We start from the raw sequence: 14,438 nt of genomic DNA, 5'->3' as shown, positions 1-14,438 counted from the left end.
ATCATTACTCCTTGTTCTGTCATCAGCTACCACTGAGAACAGTCTAGATCCATCTTCTTTGGAACCCCCTTTCAGGTAGTTGAAAGCAGCTATCAAATCCCGTCTCATTCTTCTCTTCCGCAGACTAAACAATCCCAGTTCCCTCAGCCTCTCCTCATAAGTCATGTGTTCCAGTCCCCTAATCATTTTTGTTGCCCTCCGCTGGACTCTTTCCAATTTTTCCACATCCTTCTTGTAGTGTGGGGCCCAAAACTAGACACAGTACTCCAGATGAGGCCTCACCAATGTCAAATAGAGGGGAACGATCACGTCCCTCAATCTGCTGGCAATGCCCCTATGTATACATCCCAAAATGCCATTGGCCTTCTTGGCAACAAGGGCACACTGTTGACTCATATCCAGCTTCTCGTCCACTGTAATCCCTAGGTCCTTTTCTGCAGAACTGCTGCCGAGTCATTCGGTCCCTAGTCTGTAGCGGTGCATGGGGTTCTTCTGTCCTAAGTGCAGGATTCTGCACTTGTCCTTGTTGAAGCTCATCAGATTTCTTTTGGCCCAATCCTCTAATTTGTCTAGGTCCCTCTGTATCCTATCCCTACCCTCCAGCATATCTACCTCTCCTCCCAGCTTAGTGTCATCTGCAAACTTGCTGAGGGTGCAATCCACACCATCCTCCAGATCATTTATGAAGATATTGAACAAAACCGGCCCCAGGACCGACCCTTGGGGCACTCCAGTTGATACCGGCTGCCAACTAGACATGGAGCCATTGATCACTACCTGTTGAGCTGGACAATCTAGCCAACTTTCTATCCACCTTATAGTCCATTTGTCCAGCCCATACTTCTTTAACTTGCTGGCAAGAATACTGTGGGAGACCGTGTCAAAAGCTTTGCTAAAGTCAAGGAACAACACGTCCACCGCTTTCCCCTCATCCACAGAGCCAGTTATCTCGTCATAGAAGGCAATTAGATTAGTCAGGCATGACTTGCCCTTGGTGAATCCATGCTGACTGTTCCTGATCACTTTCCTCTCCTCTAAGTGCTTCAGAATTGATTCCTTGAGGACCTGCTCCATGATTTTTCCAGGGACTGAGGTGAGGCTGACTGGCCTGTAGTTCCCAGGATCCTCCTTCTTCCCTTTTTTAAAGATGGGCACTACATTAGCCTTTTTCCAGTCATCCGGGACTTCCCCGGATCGCCATGAGTTTTCAAAGATAATGGCCAATGGCTCTACAATCACATCCGCCAACTCCTTTAGCACTCTCGGATGCAGCGCATCCGGCCCCATGGACTTGTGCTCGTCCAGCTTTTCTAAATAGTCCCGAACCACTTCTTTCTCCACAGAGGGCTGGTCACCTCCTCCCCATGCTGTGCTGCCCAGTGCAGGAGTCTGGGAGCTGACCTTGTTCGTGAAGACAGAGGCAAAAAAAGCAATGAGTACATCAGCTTCTTCCACATCCTCTGTCACTAGGTTGCCTCCATCATTCAGTAAGGGGCCCACACTTTCCTTGACTTTCTTCTTGTTGCTAACATACCTGAAGAAACCCTTCTTGTTACTCTTAACATCTCTTGCTAGCTGCAACTCCAGGTGTGATTTGGCCTTCCTGATTTCACTCCTGCATCCCCGAGCAATATTTTTATACTCTTCCCTGGTCATTTGTCCAATCTTCCACTTCTTGTAAGCTTCTTTTTTGTGTTCAAGATCAGCAAGGATTTCACTGTTAAGCCAAGCTGGTCGCCTACCATATTTACTGTTCTTTCTACACATCGGGATGGTTTGTCCCTGTAACCTCAATAAAGATTCTTTAAAATACAGCCAGCTCTCCTGGACTCCTTTCCCCCTCATGTTATTCTCCCAGGGGATCCTGCTCATTAGTTCCCTGAGGGAGTCAAAGTCTGCTTTTCTGAAGTCCAGGGTCTGTATTCTGCTGCTCTCCTTTCTTCCCCGTGTCAGGATCCTGAACTCAACCATCTCATGGTCACTGCCTCCCAGGTTCCCATCCACTTTAGCTTCCCCTACTAATTCTTCCCGGTTTGTGAGTAGCAGGTCAAGAAGAGCTCTGCCCCTAGTTGGTTCCTCCAGCACTTGTACCAGGAAATTGTCTCCTACCCTTTCCAAAAACTTCCTGGATTGTCTGTGCACCACTGTATTGCTCTCCCAGCAGATATCAGGGTGATTGAAGCCTCCCATGAGAACCAGGGCCTGCGATCTAGTAACTTCCTTGAGTTGCCGGAAGAAAGCCTCATCAACTTCATCCCCCTGGTCCGGTGGTCTATAGCAGACTCCCACCACGACATCACCCTTGTTGCTCACACTTCTAAACTTAATCCAGAGACACTCAGGTTTTTCTGCAGTTTCAAACTTGAGCTCTGAGCAGTCATACTGCTCTCTTACATACAATGCAACTCTCCCACCTTTTTGCCCTGCCTGTCCTTCCTGAACAGTTTATATCCATCCATGACAGTACTCCAGTGACGTGAGTTATCCCACCAAGTCTCTGTTATTCCAATCACATCATAATTCCTTGACTGTGCTAGGACTTCCAGTTCTCCCTGCTTGTTTCCCAGGCTTCCTGCATTTGTGTATAGGCACTTGAGATAACTCGCTGATCATCCCTTCTAATGTCCAACCTAAAGCTCCCTTTCTGCAATTTAAGCCCATTGCTTCTTGTCCTATCCTCAGACGTTAAGAAGAACAATTTTTCTTCCTACTCCTTCTAACAACCATTTATGTACTTGAAAACTGTTACCATGTTTTAACCTTCCCTCACAGGTCATGGTTTCTAGACCTTTAATCATTTTTGTTGCTCGTCTCCAGACCTTCTTTAATTTGTCCACATCTTTCCTGAAATGTGGCCCCCAGAACTGGACACAATACTCCAGTTGAGGCCTAATCAGCGTGGAGTAGAGCAGAAGAATTACTTCTTGTGTCTTGCTTACAACACTCCTGCTAATACATCCCAGAATGATGTTTGCTTTTTTTGCAGCAGAGTTACACTGTTGACTCATACTTGGCTTGTGATCCACTATAACCCCCAGATTCCTTTCTGCAATACTCCTTTCTAGGAAGTCATTTCCTATTTTGTATGTGTGCAACTGATTGTTCCTTCCTAAGTGGAGTACTTTGCATTTGTCTTTATTGAATTTCATCCTATTTACTTCAGATAATTTCTCCAGTTTGTCTAGATCATTTTGAATTTTAATCCTATCCTCCAAAGCACTTGCAACCCCTCCCAGCTTGGTATCGTCCACAAACTTTATAAGTGTACTGTCTATGCCATTATCTAAATCATTGATGAAAATATTGAACAGAACCGGACCCAGAACAGATCCCTGTGGGACCCCACTTGTTATGCCCTTCCAGCATGACTGTGGAGTGATAACTACTCTCTGGGGATGGTTTTCCAAACAGTTTTGCACCCACTTTATTGTAGCTCCATCTAGGTTGCATTTCCCTAGTTTGTTTATGAGAAGGTCATGCGAGACAGTATCAAAAACTTTACTAAAGTCAAGATATACCACATCTACCACTTTCCCCACATCCACAAGGCTTGTTACCCTGTCAAAGAAAACTATCAGGTTGGTTTGACACTATTTGTTCTTGAAAAATCCATGCTGACTGTTATTCATCACCTTATTTTCTTCTAGATGTTTGCAATCTGATTGCTTAATTATTTGCTCCATTATCTTTCTGGGTACACAAGTTAAGCTGACTGGTCTGTAATTTCCCGGGTTGTCCTTATTTCCATTTTTATAGATTGGCACTATAATTGCCCTTTTCCAGTCTTCTGGAATCTCTCCCATCTTCCATAACTTTTTAAAGATAATTGCTAATGGCCCAGATATCTCCTCAGTCAGCTCCTTAAGTATCCTAGGATGCATTTCATCAGACCCTGGTGACTTGAAGACATCTAATTTGTCTAAATAATTTTTAACTTGTTCTTTTTCTATTTTTGCCTCTAATCCTACCTCATTTTTACTGGCATTCACTACATTAGACATCCAATCACCACCAACCTTCTTGGTGAAAACTGAAATGAAGAAGTCATTAAGCACCCCTGCCATTTCCACATTTTCTGTTATTGTTTTCCCCCCACCCCCTCATTGCGTAACAGGCCTACCCTGTCCTTGGTCTTCCTCTTGCTTCTAATGTATTTGTAGAATGTTTTCTTGTTACCCTTTATGTCTCTAGCTAGTTTGATCTCATTTTGTGCCTTGGCCTTTCTAATTTTGTCCCTACATACCTGTGTTATTTGTTTATATTCATCCTTTGTAACTTGACCTAGTTTCCACTTTTTGTAGGACTCTTCTTTGATATTCAGATCACTGAAGATCTCATGGTTAAGTCAGGGTGGGCTCTTGCCATACTTCCTATCTTTCATATGCAGTGGGATAGTTTGCTCTTGCACCCTTAACAATGTCTCTTTGAAAAACTGCCAACTGTCTTCAATTGTTTTTCCCCTTAGACTTGCTTCCCATGGGACCTTACCTACCAACTCCCTAACTTCTTGAAATCCATTATCTTTATTTTGCTGTTCTCCCTCCTACCGTTCCTCAGAATCACAAACTCTATCATTTTATGGTCACTTCCAGCAAAGGTGCTTTACACTTTCAAATTCTCAACCAGTTCCTCCCTATTTGTCAAAATGAAATCTAGAACAGCCTCTCCCTTAGTAGCTTTCTCCACCTTCTGCAATAAAAAATGGTCTCCAATACATTCCAAGAACTTGTTGGATAATCTGTGCCCTGCTGTGTTATTTTCCCAACAGATGGCTGAGTAGCTGAAGTCCCCCATCACCACCAAGAACATAAGGTTGTTCTTATCTGCTGACTTGTCCTAATTTGCTAAAAACTGCTATCTGATGTAGCTGGGGAATGTTTGTACCTTTTCTCGGCCCTGGAGCTGCTCTTGGATGTTCTAGAGAGCAGCCTCCTCTGTGGCCACATCCACCCATTCCTCCTCCTCCTCCTCCTCTGAGTCCCTGGGGGTCCCTGCACCAGGGAGAGAAGGGGACAGGGTCACGCCTGCTGCCACTCGGGGAAAGGACAGGGGCATGGTGGGGCATGGTGTCCCCTTCCCAACTCCAGGACCCAGGGCAGATCAGACCCCACACTCCCCCCTCTCTCTCAGTGATGCCTTCAACCCCCAACTCCTTCAGGAGCCCACAGGAAGGCGACCCCCCGACACTGTCCTGGACTTCCTGGGAGGTGCCTGCCTCCCTACCCCACAACTGGAGCACCAAGGACCAAAGTGCCAGCATCTAGTGTCAGTGGGGTTCACGTGGCTCAGGCCAGACACCTGGGCTGGGAACCCACCCCCATAGCACTGGTCGAGGGCCTGGATCCAGGGTGTTCACAGCCCCCTCCTCACCCCTCCCTGAGCCCAGCCTGTCTCCTCACCTGGAACAAAGCAGCGGCGCCCATCGGCCTCACGGCTGCCTGAGTCATAGGTCCTGCTGCTGTCCCATGGGGAGCAGGCCGAGCTGCTGGCGCTGGGACAGAGATCCTCCACCTCCTGCCCTGGGGAGGCTGGAAGGTCCTCAGTGACCGGGCAGGGCGATGCCTCCTGCTGGGAATCAGGGCTGGGTTCCTGGGGCCGGTGCTTCCCACACAACAAGCCCCAGAGCCACCCTGCCCGGCTCCCCTCCTGGGCTGGGTCCTGCCTGCCCAGCCGCATCCTGGGCCAGCTCCATTTCGGCCTGGCCGGTGGTTCTCCCACCTTGGCGCCTGCTCCGGGAGTGGGTTTCCTCTGCCAGAAGGCTGGGCACTTCCACCTCCTGGCCCGGCCAGGGGCTCCTTCCCCGCCAGCGGGGAGGGAGGGGCCGCTCTGCTCCTGGGGAAGATGGCAGCTGCTTCCCTCAGGCTCTGGGGCCACCTTCTTTCTGAACATCCTCAGGAGCCTGGCCATGCTGGAACCGAGTGGGGAACAGGCGTGAGTCTGGGGTCAAGGCAGCCTCTCACTAACCAGCCTTTTTGGTCCCTCCCCATCCCTGCCCCAGCCAGAGCAGCTCCTCCTCCCCCCACAGGGGTGCAGGGAGTTCAGTCTCCACACACTGGCAGGAGCTCATTGCATGATCTGCTCCCAACGTTCCCCCTCGTCATCCCTGGTGCTGCAACACCCGGAGAGTCTCCTCCTTTTTGAGCACTGGGGTCAGTCACAAAGACCATCAGTCACTTTGGACAAGCAGCTCGCTCCTGCCGTCCCAGGGCACATTCCCCCCCAGGCTAGAGAAGGAACAGAACCCAGGAGTGTGGACTTCTCCTGGGAAACCATTCCCCCTGTCAAAGTCCCTAGGCATAGCAAGCCCAGGGCCCTCTCGTTTCCCATTGATTTCCATGCTCAGCCACTCACAGGGTCTGGCGCAGCCTGACTCTCAGCCTGGGGAACAGTCTCCCACAAAGGAAGGGCTGGGAGCCCCATTGCTGGGACCTTTCCAAACACACCGGAGACAGCTCTGGAGAAGGCCCTCTCCGGTCTGAGAGCAAGGGGCTCCTGGGGTCGGTTTGCAAATCCAATCTCCTTTGGGAGAGATTCTCTCCTCCTCTTTCTGCCTCTCCCCAGAGAGACAGGGGACACCACAGAGGAACCCTAATGCCACTCACTTGCTCTAGGTGATGGAGCGATGGATGGCGGATGTTCAGGGTCACCTGCTGTCGCTCGCCCTCCTCCTCATTCTCCAAGCCCAAGGCAGGCTGGAGAGGGTGGTGACCTGAGGAGTTACCCTGCCCAGCCAGCAGGCAGGGTGATGACACTGGGCGATCGACTGGCTGTGAAAAGAAGAGTCTGTCTTATTGCCAAGGGACGGAGAAACTCAGCCAGCGGCAGGGGGTGCAGAACACTGCCCTAGTGCAGGGGTGACGGCGCCTCCCAGCTCCTGACATCCCGGCACTTTACACACCTTCCTGGAGCCTCCCAACTCCCCTGGGCTGCAAGGACTGCGACCCCAACCCTACTGATGAGAAACAGGCCTGGGGAGGGGAAGCTACTGGCTCAGGGTCACACCAAGTGTCAGAGCCATGGATGGGACCCCAGCAGTCCTTATTTCCAGGCCCCTTCTGCACACTCCCTCCCATTGCTGCACACTCCCTCCCACAGCTGGCAATTACAACCAGGCCCTCATGTCCAGTCCCCCTGCCTTTGAGGGGGAGTGTGCTCTGTTGTAGTGACTGGACCAGGGGGTTGGGAGTCAGGACTCCTGGGTTCCATTGCTGGTTTTCCTATTGACCTGTGGGACTTTGGGCAAGTTGCTCCCCACTCTATGACTCTGTCCCGAGCAGTCAAATGGGGATTTCCTACTTTCCCACTATTGGAAAGTGCTGGGAGAAAAAAGCTGCTCTGACAGTGCTAAGCAGCATCTGACCATTAAAGGTTGGTGTGCACTGCCCAGGAGGAGGAGTGTTTGGCTCTGGGGTTTCACTTCAGCCCAGTCTCTAGCCAGGGGCCCAGTCATGGAGTTTGGCTCAAGTAGACCAATTCTCCAATTTGTTAAGGGCGTTTGGAATTCCAACCCTGTGCTCCAAAGTGCTTGGTGTCATCTGCAAATTTTAGAAGCATACTCTCCACTCCATTTTCCAAATCATTAATGAAAATATTGAATAGTTCCGGACCCCGAACTGATCCCTGCTGGACCCACTAGGTACACCCTCTCAGCTGGACAGCCAAACATGGAGAAGGACTCTTGGAGTACAGGCTTTCAACCAGCTGTGCACCCACATTATACTAATTGCATCGAGACCACATTTCCCTAGTTTGCTTGTAGGAATGTCCGATGGGACTGTGTCAAAAGCCTTCTTAACACCAAGATAGATCACAACTCCTGTTTACTCACCTCCACTAGGCCCATAACCCTGTCAAAGAAGGAAATAGGATTGGTTTGGAATGATTTGTTCTTGACAAATCCATGTTCACTAGTCCTAAGACCCAAATTATCCTGTAGGTGCTGACAAACTAATTATTTAATAATATGTTCCAGTATCTTTCCAGGGATGGAAGTGAGGCTGGCTAGTCTGTAAGTCCCAGGGTTCTCTTTGTTCCTCTTTTAAAGATAGGTACTGTCTTGTTAATGGATGGGAAGATGTTCTTTTTCAGGGATCTCAGAAGAGAACTGGGACACAGCACCTGGTTTGTTAAGACCACAAAAATGGAGGCAGGAACCTCTTCTCTCCTCCTGGCAAAGAACCCCAGGTACCTAAAAGAGTGGGACTCACATCCCTGAATGGGCTTTAAAAAAGACAATGGTTAACATTTGGCCCCAACCGTTTCTTGTTTCCACAGATGAGACATTTTAGCAAAGTTTAGAATTCCTTGGTGCTCAACACCGTGAAACTCCCCTTTCTCCTTCACAAAGGGCTTTAACGCCCCTTATCTCACCCAGGACAATGGCTGCCCAGAGTTCAAGAATTTTCCCTCTTCCCATTGGACAGATGGGGAGTCTGAGGTTCAGAGAAGGGAAGTGACCTACCCAAGGGCCTACACAGCAAGGTGGTGGCAGAGCCAGAAAGAGAAGCCACCAGTTCTGACTCCTGTTCTAACAGACAACAAATCCCCCAGAGGCAGAGATAGAGCCCAGCAATCGAGATGGCCGGGAAATTACATTGAAACTGTTTCTGTCAGAAAATCCCATTCAGACTAAACCAGTTTGTTTCTTGAAATCATAACAAGTGGGATGAAAATGCTTTGCAAAAATATTTTGTTGCAAAACAAAAGCATCTCGTGTTTGTCACACTGTGTTAAATTGTCTCATCGCACACAAAGAGGAGACACTTAGATCTTGAAAATTAGATAAAATGCTTCAATCTGAAGTAAGTAGTTGCTGCTCTTAATTTCAAAATAATAAAATACAAATAAAACAGAATATTTCAGCTATTCTATGATGTCATAATCTGATCTGAGGAAATGTGATAGGACACCTCATATTATGCACTGTTCCTAGTGACACTCTCCAATGGATCCCCATCCTCCACCCACCATGAGGTAGGTAGGAGCGGATTGTTATCCCTACTTGAAAGATGGAGGAGCTAAGGCTGAGAAAGGAGAATTGACTTGTCTTAGGTCACACAGCCAGTCAGTGACAGAGTTGGGAATAGGAACCAAGAGCCCTGACTTTCAAACTAACCGTCAGATCTTGAGTTTCATACATTGAATAACCTCAATAAAGTGCTCTCAAATGAGCTCCAGATCAACAACAATTCACAGTAATTATTCAGCAAGTATTTTAGGAGAACTGAAATGTTACAGAGAATCATGAACTGCTCAGAAACAATTAATGCAGAGAAGCAGCAAAATTCGTCAAACATATGACTGGTTATGACTTATTTACTTGGTCTTAAAAGACAACAACAAAGACCTGAGTCTCCTCCCTGTCAATAAGCCGCCTGCTCAGCCAATCAGAGTAGAGACTGAGGGGCAGGCGGGTTCTCACCAGAGAGCCCAGAGGATGGCCCAGGTCACCGGTGGGGATCACTGTTCCAAGCACTATTTCAGCCCCGGGTGGACCTCCCACAATGGGAGCTGCAGAGCACCCCCCCCAACACACACACACACACCCACACACACCCTTCCTGGTGGTGGGAGGGGAACAGGGGAAACAACAAAAGTAGTAAGAAAAGAAGAGAAAGGAGGGAGGGATGGAGGAAAATGTAAAACAAAAAGGACAAACCCCAATGTCCCCAGTGATTCTAAGGGACAAAATCAAAGATGGGGAATAAAATTCTGCCACCTTCAGCTAGTATTTTCCATGCCTAGAATTCAGCTGGCACCAGATGGATCAGACTGAACAGGTTCCAAACCTCTTGGGGGCTCTTACCTTGTAAACAGGGACGTCTGTTTTCTAGTAAAATCAGGAAAAGGAAAGGAGAAAACTTGAAAGAGGTTCCTCCTCGCGCTCACGTACGTGAACCCTAATACTCTCTCAGTCCTCAAAGAGAAACCTCGAGAAAGAGACTTGCTGAAGCAAAGCCACAGGGGTCTCTGAGGTTTCCCTGGCCCTGTGCCCCTGTCCTGCCTGGCTGATGTCCGCATCTCTCTGTGAGGTCAACACCTCCCCACCACCTTTGACCAATAGGCTGAGGTCCTGCAAAAGGCCTTTGTGATGCCACTGCCACACCACCCCTCCCCTGCAGTGCTAATGTCCTTTCACTGGCCAGACCCACTGGAGGTTTGAGCTACCCCTGTGGATCACTCCACTCAATGAGTGTTCATTCTAGGAAGCAAGCCGGCTAGACAGTAAAACATCAGAGGCTTCTCCCAAAGCTACACTCAGTTTTTCAGAAATTAGTAGACTTTATAGCCAGAAGAGACCATTAGAGCATCTAAGCTGACCCCCTGCATATCACAGGCCTCCTGTATACCACAATAGCTACTTTTTGGGCAAACACATTCCAGAAAGGCATCTAGTCTTCATTAAATGACATCAAGAGATGGAGAATCCACCACTTCCCTTGGTAGCTTGTTCCTGTGGTGAATCATCCTCGCTGTTGAATATTTGTGCCTTATTTCTAATAAGAATTTGTCTCTTTTCACCTTCCAGCCATTGGGTCTTGTTATGACTTTCTCTGCTAGATTAAAGAGCCGTTAATACCCAAGATTTTCTCTCCATTAAGCCACTTCAACACTTCAATGAAGTTGCCTTTCAATCTTCTTTGGATAAGCTAAACAGGTTGACCTCTTTCAATAGCTCACTAGAAGGCATTTTTCTCCAGCCCTCAGAACATCTTGTCTTTGCTGCCCCACCTCCAATTTCTCAACATCTTTTTCAAATGAGGACACCAAAACTGGAGGCCATATTCCAATATCAGTCTCGCTGATGCTGTGTCATCTCCCTATCCTACTCATGGCTCTGCTCCTACGTCTAAAGATGGCTTTAGCTCTGTTCACCACAGCATCACACTGGGAGCTCATGTTGAGTGGCTTCTCCACTATGACCCCTAAATCCTTTTCATAGTCACTGTTTTTGTTGGATCATATTAAAGAAGTTCTGTTTTAAAATCACAAATGACTTTGATTCCCCATAGTTTAAATTCCAGGGTATTACTAATTAAGAGGTCTCTTGGTTTTTGGTACTGTTTCTCTCCCTCTATGTGTGAAACTTGCAAGCTGCTAATTGTGTTAGTACATTCTAAGACATAGTCTGTTCTCAAAGCAATTCTTTGTAACAACGACTCACACAGAGAGAGACTCAAAGCAATACTCTGTAACAACAGAAACAGCAGCCAGAGACTCCCCGCCCTTTTGTTGTATTCATCTCGCTTTGTTAACAATTGTGATTAAAAAGAGATAGAGGATGTATATGGATGGATGCTTGGTGTGGATAATAACTGAATGATCAGGGAGGTGCCAGCCTAAGAATCCAGTGTCCATCGGCTGAAGAAGGCATCAAGTGGAAATAACCAGAGGACCCCCAGAGGGCAGACTGGAATCCACCCAACAGCCTTAAGGATGGGAGAACCAAAGAACAAGATAACATCTGGCAGCATGGAGCCATCAGGAATGTGCTATCTGCTGATTGATTCAGCAACAGCATGATGAAGCAATTCCCATAGACTGGCATAGGAAGAAATTCCTATAAAAATGGAGTTTAGAAAGTGAGAACTTTGGGGTCTGATTCTGCAAACCAACTTCCAGGAGCATCAGATGAGCATCTGACAAGGCCCTGCTCCCTCCTCATGTCCAGGCCACCTGGCCAGTGGCTTGGTATGAGCAACTCTAAGGCTGGTAACTATGATAACAACCTTGCAGAACCTGTGTGTGTGTGTGTATGAATGAATGTGTGAATAAATATGAAATTGAATGGAACGTTATAGCTATAACTAACTGCTTACTATGATTCTTCTGTATTCACAATAAATGTGGCATTTTGCCTTTTCCCCTTTAATAAGATCCTGCTGGTTTTTATTTTATTGGTATAACATTTTCCTGGATACACTTCCCCAATCTGGAGGTGTGGATGGCATGCCTTGTTGCTAGGTATAGGACCTTGCATTTGGCTCTGGTCAAACTTGTTTTCTTTGAATGGGTCCAGCTTGCCGAATAAGCCAGCTCACTCTGTATCACTGCCCTCTCCTCATCAGTAATTACCACGCTGCCACTATTTTGTCACTCACCAATCTTATCAGCAGTGATTGTATGTTTTCTCCCAATTCATTGATAAAAAATTATTTTAAAAAATTAGTCCTTGAGAGCTTCTTCAGACCTTTAGTACCCAGGATCTGCCCCCCACAGAACAGTGAGAAAAGGCCATCCAGCCCTGCTGGTACATAGGGGTAAGCACATAACAAACACACCTTGAGGAGCTGTGTTGTCCATAGGCTCTGAACAACATGTGGGGGTCAGAAGCTTACAAATGTACTACAGACCTGTAATGTAGACAGGTCCCAACTGTGTCTCAGTTTCCCACCCTGTCAAATGGGGAGAACAAACAAACCCTTGATTAGCTCTATTTGGGGAAACTGAGGCATGCAGCAGTGAAGAGACTCGCTCATGGTCCCAAAGTCAGGAATAGAAAACGGCAGATCTTCTGATAGCCCATGGCAGCGGTGGCTCTCCACAGGGGCAGGGCCCAACTCCCTGCTCCAGGTGTTGCGACCTGTCACACGGGGTGAAAACACTGCTCAGGTTTGGCCTGGTCAGGCCAAATTTGACTGAGTGGTGTTGCAACCTGGTGCAACGCCTGGAGCTGGGAGTTGGGCCCAGCTGCACAGGATAGGAACCACTACAGCCGGGTGAGTGTGGGGCGGGCCTAGCTCTCCAACACACCATGACCCCTACCACTGTTCCCTCTAAGCTGTGCGTGTGCACACAGATCTTAAACCCCGCGCACACAGCGAAACCCCGCGAGAACTCCAGCTTCGGCAACGGCTTTTTTTTCCGCGTCGGCAGCAGCACTCTGGCTTTTTTGTTGGTTTGTTTGCTTCGGTGGTGGCACAGAAGAAATTTTTTGCACACACGGACTGTTAAAAATTAGAGGGAACATTGACCCCCACCTCAGGGTCTCCCATGTAGGCTGAATGAGGTGTATGTTTACTTGTTTGTGCACCCTTGGTTTTATGATTTTTGTGGGTGCAGATGAACCCAGGCATCCATGCTAAAGCTGCCCCAGGACCAGACCAACCACTAACACCCACACACACACATACATACACACACAGCTTTGTTCCCAGGGTCACACCCATCTCTGTCCCAATGGTCACAGCCCACCACTGACCTTTCCCCCCTACCACCTTTCTTACACCAGTATAACTCCAGTGACTGCAGTGGAGTACTTCCTGACTTACACCCATGTCAATGAGAGGAGATTCAGATCCAATATACAGTAAACAGAACAACCCAAGAGCTTGACCAATCACCTCTTGCCCCCTTGTTCTGCCAGCTCTGCTGTCACACTGTCTCCAGGAATTGATGGCACTCTCATGCACACCTATGGCACTATAGAAATAACAACAGAAAGTTCAGTTGTTGGCTAATTACAATTTGTTTACCTTATTCTTGATGAGTTTGGAGCAGTTAGGTGATACACGTTAATATGTATGTGCTATTTTCATTACAAGGCCAGATGGCTACAGGAAAGTAGTAAGGAACAGACTAAACAAATCCCTGTTACCATGGTAACCAAATGGCATTTGCTGCAGGTTAATCAAGTCACCTGGGGCCAATTAAGATCCTTTTTTTTTTTTTTTTTTTTTTGAAACAGAAAAAAATTTTATTGTGACAATTACAAGAATTACCAAAGAACCAAATCAAAGTGTGCAACAAAACAACGCAAAATTAAGATCCTTCCAGAAAGCAGTGGAGATAGCTAGGTTGATTGGGACAACTGAAGCCAATCAAGGGCTGGCTGGAACTAGTTAAAAGCTTCCCAGGTAGTCAGTGAGATGCATGTATAAGGAGCTGTAGAAGGAAGCTCTGTTGCTGGAGACACTGGACAATACTAACCCTATTAGGCACAAGGAAGGAGGCCCTGAGGTAAGGGTGAAGTAGGTATTAAGTAAGTGGGGGCTGCTGGGGAGAAGTGGCCCAGGGAATTGTACTTGTCCTGTTTCAAAAGGTCAGCTACCAATAGCTGTTACTATTAGGGTCTCTGGGCTGGAGCCTGGAGTAGAGGGTGGGCCTGGGTTCCCCCCACCCTCCTCCACTGTCCATGATTAATCAGACTCTGAGACAACAGAGACTGTGTGAGAGAGGGTTGCTTCTTCCCACCTCCCTTGCTGGTTTATGATGAAAATGGCTCTGTAGGCTGTGACCCTTCTCTCTAGAGAGAAGGGCTATGTGGATGGTCCTAGTGAGCCTCTGAGGCTAGGGTAATCTGCCTGGAAGTGTGGGACCCACTGAGACAAGGTTAGAGCTTTGTCACAAAAGTCATTCAGCCCTGCAAGCCTATTACACAAAGGGTCTGATACTGCAAACTTCTGACCACCTGCAACTCCTACAGACTCAAAGAGGAA

Source organism: Natator depressus, chromosome 3 (genome assembly GCF_965152275.1).
Source record: "Natator depressus isolate rNatDep1 chromosome 3, rNatDep2.hap1, whole genome shotgun sequence".
NCBI classification, from domain to species: domain Eukaryota; kingdom Metazoa; phylum Chordata; order Testudines; family Cheloniidae; genus Natator; species Natator depressus.
This window is presented reverse-complemented; position numbering follows the sequence as displayed.